Source organism: Vulpes vulpes, chromosome 12, assembly GCF_048418805.1.
Source record: "Vulpes vulpes isolate BD-2025 chromosome 12, VulVul3, whole genome shotgun sequence".
Lineage (NCBI taxonomy): Eukaryota > Metazoa > Chordata > Mammalia > Carnivora > Canidae > Vulpes > Vulpes vulpes.
This window is the reverse complement of record NC_132791.1, coordinates 13,750,102-13,756,194: the sequence shown is the minus strand read 5'-3', so window position 1 is coordinate 13,756,194 and position 6,093 is coordinate 13,750,102. Positions and strand designations below refer to the sequence as shown.

General features: G+C 37.5%; 1 pseudogene; it reads right to left on the bottom strand.

The window, feature by feature from the left end:
- Positions 1-55: 55 nt before the first annotated feature.
- On the bottom strand, positions 56-742 carry LOC140594555 (protein BTG4 pseudogene; annotated as a pseudogene).
- Positions 743-6,093: the final 5,351 nt, after the last annotated feature.

The following is a 6,093-nucleotide window of genomic DNA, read 5'->3' as shown; positions in this document are numbered from 1 at the left end:
AAGAAAATAAAGCAGCTCCTCTGAGCTATATCCCATGAGGTGCCCAGCCACTGCATTATCGGTTTGTGTTCACCCAGTGGTACCTGTCCACCCAGTGGTTAGCAGCAGGCCTCTGACCTTGAGGATGTTTATGCAATGCATGAGAAGTGTTCCCTAGGAGGCCCATACGGCCATGTGCCATATTCTTTTTGCGGGAGACATGGAACCAAGATTGAAAGGGCTGTTTTAAGTTTTCAACCTGATACATACTCTTGGGATTACTGACTTTAGGAATGATCTGAGGTTCTTTGTTACAACTTGCTTCAACAGAGGAAATGCCTGAGGTGTGGTCTAAAGTGGCTCTATTAACAACAAAGCTGATCTGCTGGGTAAGCTCCCATTCCTCCCACCTGCCTTTAAAAGAAGCAATTGTAAATGGATGATTTTTCTCACCATACCTACAGCACACTTCAAAGGGATCTACCCATATGGTCATCTCCTTTGGAAGTCCCAAGTGAGAAAAATCCATGTTACTTTCAGCAGAAACCCTTTCTAGAATGGGATCTTTATTGATTATTATTTATCCTGATACACCTGAAGGCTTGCCCTTTGGAAGGGCAGAGTACCAGTGACTTCTGTAGGCTTCAAACAAGATGGCCATCAGCTTTTCTGCAAAGTCTTCTATTTGCTGTTTACTCAATTTCTCATGTTTTTTCACCAATCTTGTGACAAAGAAAACTGCAGTTGCAATTTCATCCCTCATGACTCAAGGGAAAGAAGGAGGTATCAATATAGGATATCTATAAAGGGATATAATAATATGCATTAAACATGTTCATGTGTTTTAGTAATAAAAACAATTTAAATAGAAACAACTTCAAAGAAATTCATACCATATTTAATACTGAGTTGCTCACAAATCTTTCCTGCTAGTAATTCCAAAAGGACTAACAACAAGGAGGCTGATACAGAAATATCAAGACATGCTGACAAGCTGAAAAAGTGTGCAGTCTATTTTCCTTCCCTCACAGCTTTTAATTCAAAGTGCAACATTCAACAGGTGCTTAACAAAAATATTCACTGATATGAGTAGAAAAATTTTTAAGAAACACTGAATGAAAACTTGGAATTATTTTTTATCTCCAATTACTTTTATAAATAATTATAAAAATAAAGAAAAGAAACCCATAAACATTAATAGTAATTCACCTTGTTAGGAAAGAAACAACAGACCCAGAATGGAGTCATTTGCACCCATAACAGCAAACCAAGACTTAACTGCAGCTTCCACCTTTCCCAGTAGTGCGACCTTGAACAGTCAAACTGAAATTTCCTAATCAGCACTAGTAATCTTCATAAGATCCCTGCCATTCCCTTCATTTCTTTCCCCTAAAAAGATGACCAGACATGAAATAATCCTTTCTCTTTTGCTAATAACTTCCTTTTGCTAATAACCTCCTTCTGCCTCTAAAACTATTCCAGTTTGCACAACTCTTCCAAGTACCTGTCTATTTACTCAAAGAGATGCTGACCAATTCATGAATTTTTGAATAAAGCCAATTACATCTACACATCTTCAAATTTCAAACTTGAATTTTTGTTCTTTAACAGTCTTTACTGAAAATCTTCTCCTCCAATACATAATCCTGTATCATGCACACAAAAAAGAGAAGTGGGAGGTAACTCCACACTAACTATAGCTTCAATGACAGGAACTCAGAAATTACAACAAAAATAGCACACAGGCCACACTTTAATGAAGGAAAGGTGGTCTATACCACCATCTAGTGGCCTAAGAATACTTCAGTTAAGGTACTTACCCAGAGATGTCACCAATTACAGGTAGGTACTGCCCTCCTTGTACTCAGTTGGGACAGCACCGGATCCACCTCTCCTGCTTCCTTCTGCAGATCTGCATGAGCTGGATGTTTGGACAAAACCATGCAGAAACACCATCAGGTGGATTGTTGCCTTTGCTACCTCCTGTAATTTCCTCCACCCTTTAACTTGATACCTATTTGTTATGTAAGGTGTAAAAATGCATCAGACTACTCATCAAAACAAATGGACAGTATAAAAAATTGATCAGAAAAACCCCATACACTGTGATTAGGGTATAAATTTATAAAATAGTCTGACACTGTTTAGTAAAGATGAATATGGTATATATCTTATGACTTAGCAATTCCATTCCTAGGTATATAGTCAACACAGTTGTTTCTAACCTCTGATACACAGATCCCCAAGGTATCTATGAAAGAAATCGGAGGACCTGGTAAATTAGGTGGGAAAAAATAATATCTTTATTATGTTAAAAAAAAACAAAACAAAAACAGAAACACTGGCCCAAAGTGGCATCACTTGGCCCCAAATCAGTAAACCAGGGCTTAATAACCAATTTAATTGTGGTATCAACCTTTCCCAGAAATGTAATCTTAACTGCTCAGCCAGGAATCTTCTCATAGGTACCACTGAGTCAGTACATGGCCCTTTCCATCCCCCCAGCAAAAGGAAGATGAGGTAATCTGCATGATAAGAACTCCTGCTCTTGGGATGCCTAGGTGGCTCAATGGCTGAGCATCTGCCTTTGTCTCAGACCCTGATCCAAGGGTCCTGGGGTTGAGTCCTACATCGGGCTCCCCACAGGGAGTCTGCTGCTCCCTCTGCCTGTGTCTTTGTCTCTCTGTGTGTCTCTCATGAATAAATAAAGTCTTTAGAAAAAAAAAAAAAAGAACTCCTGCTCTTCCCCTTCACCACCACCAAGGGAAAGTGACCTTGCCTAGAACGATCCTCTTTTCTTTCCTTTTGCTCGTAACTTTCTTGCATCCTCCTTCCTACAAAAACCTTCCATTTTGTACAACTCCTCAGAGTATCTCTCCACTTGCTAGATTGCAATGTCCAATTCATGAATCATTTTTAAAAATTTATTTATTAGAGAGAGACAACTCAAGAGCAGAAGGAGGGGCAGAGGGAAAGGGAGAAAGAGAATCCTCAAGCAGGCACCCCGCTGAACACAAAGCCCAACTTGGGGCTTGATCCCAGGACCCTGAGATCATGACCTAAGCCACCCAGGTGCCCTATCATGAATCATTTAATAAAAGCAATTACATCTTCAAAATTTACTCAGTTGTATTTTGCTTTTCAACAATTGTCACCAACTTCTAACTGAAAATAAGTATTATTTTTTATGAGTGCCCTCACCCCCTATAGTTCCACAGGCCTACAAGATTTCCAAAGGGTTCTAAAGGTTAAAAAAACTCCTGCTCTAGAGAAATTCTTCATGTGGAAACAGGAATTATCTATTTAAAAATTCAAAACATCTTTGTTCATAATATCAAATGGACAAATATATATCCATACAGTGGAGCAGCATATTGCAGAGAAATGTATCAATTACTCTGACAGCATCGAAATACATGATTTCTGAAAACCTCATTTCAAAGTTAAGAATCAACTGACAGAATGACAAAATAGTCTGATTCCATTTATAGAAAGTTCTAAAATAGGCAAACCCATGCAATATATTGTTTAGAGATATAGACAAACGTAGTTGAACTTCAATAAAAATGAATGTGATGATGAACACAAAATTCTGGGACCATGGTTGCTTGAGGCAAGGAGGTCGGGGAAGGTGTTATAGGAAGGAGAATGTGACCCCAAAGGAACATGTATTGGGCTTCTAAATTACTGACAATATTTGATTTCTCAGGGTAATGGGCTTTCAATGTATTATTTTTTAAAGTGTACTGACACATCGACTTTTGTATATATAATACATGTTTCATATTACCTCTTAAGAAAGGCAGCCTTAGTCCCCCTAGTCTAAAATAACCACCCAATTGCTCTATATCACATTAGCCTATTTTAATATTCCAGGTTTATTTGGTTTTGGACTGCTTGCCAGAAATTTAGTATATACAACAGTAGTTTTCAATATACTTTATGTTCTATGCAGTTCAGGGATTATTTCAAAACAAAATGTCACATAAGAACATTTATTTCATGTTTTTTTAATGATGTTTAGCGGCTATTTTCTATCACACATCTTAAAAAATATGTGGTGAAATGAACTGGTTTTCAATCTGGCTTTAAACCCTGGATGTGCCACTTAGCAGCAGTGAACCTAAGAAACTTAATTCTCTCAGAACTTCACCTTCCTCACTTGGAAGTAAAGTTGAACTCATAAAGTTTTGAGGATGACTGAAACCTGTGAGTGGGGCAGCCCAGGTGACTCAGTGGTTTAGTGCTGCCTTTGGCCCAGGACATGATCCTGGAGACCTGGGATTGAGTCCCACATCTGGCTTCCTGCATGAAGCCTGCTTCTCCCTCTGCCTGTGTCTCTGTCTCTGTCTCTGTGTGTGTGTGTGTGTGTCTCATGGATAAATAAATAAAATCTTAAAAAAAAAAAAAAAGAAAGAAAGAAAGAAAGAAACCTGTGAGTGAACAAGAGATTATCTTAGGCACCTAGTAGCACTTACCAATGTTTTCCCTAAGTTATAGCCATAAACTTTATAGTGATAGTGAATTACAGAGAGTGAGTCACAGATAGTAATCTGTTAAATATTTTCATCTTGGAAATTCTCTCTACCTTTCTGCTGGCTAGATGAAGTTGGTGATGGGGTTTCTATGGATGGCAAAACCACTGGGTAAAAGTCTGGATTCACTATGTATAGAAGAGCTGCCTGCCAACTAGGAAAACCTATTTTAGATTCTTAAGGAACAAGAAATAAAATCTTGTTGTGTCTGAGACATTATCCATTTGGTGTCTATTTGTTACAGAAGTTTAGCTTGTCCTATTTAATATATTCTTGAAAATGTGAACCACATTCAGAAGTACCAGATACAACTAAAGGGGCCAGTACCAGTCCTAAACAAATTAAGTGAATGACTGCTTACCAAATAATGAGATATCCAGCCTCCTTCCCTCCTCAGTCACAGAAAACTTGCAGTAAGGCTTGTAACTCACAGATGGGAATCTGGAAGTTTCCTCACAGGGTAACTGACTAGGCTTAAGAGAAATTACTTATGGATGATAATAAATGGGTTTTTTTTCCCCCTCAGTGAAATAAAAGAAAACCCTACAGTGAAACTCACTATGTGACAGGCCACACTCATACTCAAAGAGCTTTCAAAAAAAATTTTTTTGTTTCACTGCAAATACAAAAATAGTTTGGGAAAAACACTAGTACCATGGCAGAAAACAAATCAAATGATTAAAAACACAACAAAACTTGAAACAATTCAAGAAGAAACCCACAACAATAACTAAAAAATAAACAACTGTGATTAATGTCCTCCGAGATATAAATTATGAACCCAGGAAACAAAAAGATATTATTTCTGATTTTTAAAAAAAGGGGAGGGGAAGAGAAATAAAGAAATACTGCTTTGTTTTGTCTTACTTGGTTAAAAAGGATGTCCATCACCCAGAAAACCTTAATCACTCCCTCTGGAATTACAATTTTAAAAAAGACTCCCTCCTCTGAGCAGATAATTCGAGTCCTTGAAGAAGGCACAACCAACCAACCACTGGTGGCATCCCTGTAAAAATTTTCTATTCTTGATAAGCAGTAGTATTTCAACGTGTGCAATTTCAACGTGTGCAATAATGTAACTATTGGGGGCACTGGGGTGGCTCAGGTCATGATCTCAGGGTCCTGGGATCCAATCCCAAGGTGGCTCCCTGTTCACTGGGGAGCCTACTTCTCCCTCTCCCTCTGCTGCTTCCCTTGCTGGTGCTGTTGATCAAATAAATAAATAAAATCTTTTAAAAAATAATAATAATGTGACTATTGTGTAATTGTGACTCTGCTTATGTATTGTGTGATTATGTAATGTACTTTGTAATAGAAATGTAAACATTAATATACTATAAATTAATGTGACAATTAACTATTTTTAATATACTGTGATAAATAACTATTTTTAATATACCTATTATCAATGTGGAAGGAAAGGTTATTATACAGTAGTCTGTAGGAGACCTAAAACCTCATTTTCCAAGCAATAGATACTATCTATAAGTGAGGATATCAAGACACACTAGAAAAAGCCTGTAATGTAGAAAGAGAGAAAAAAAGCATTGGAAAAAACACCTGGAAAATGTTGAAAATA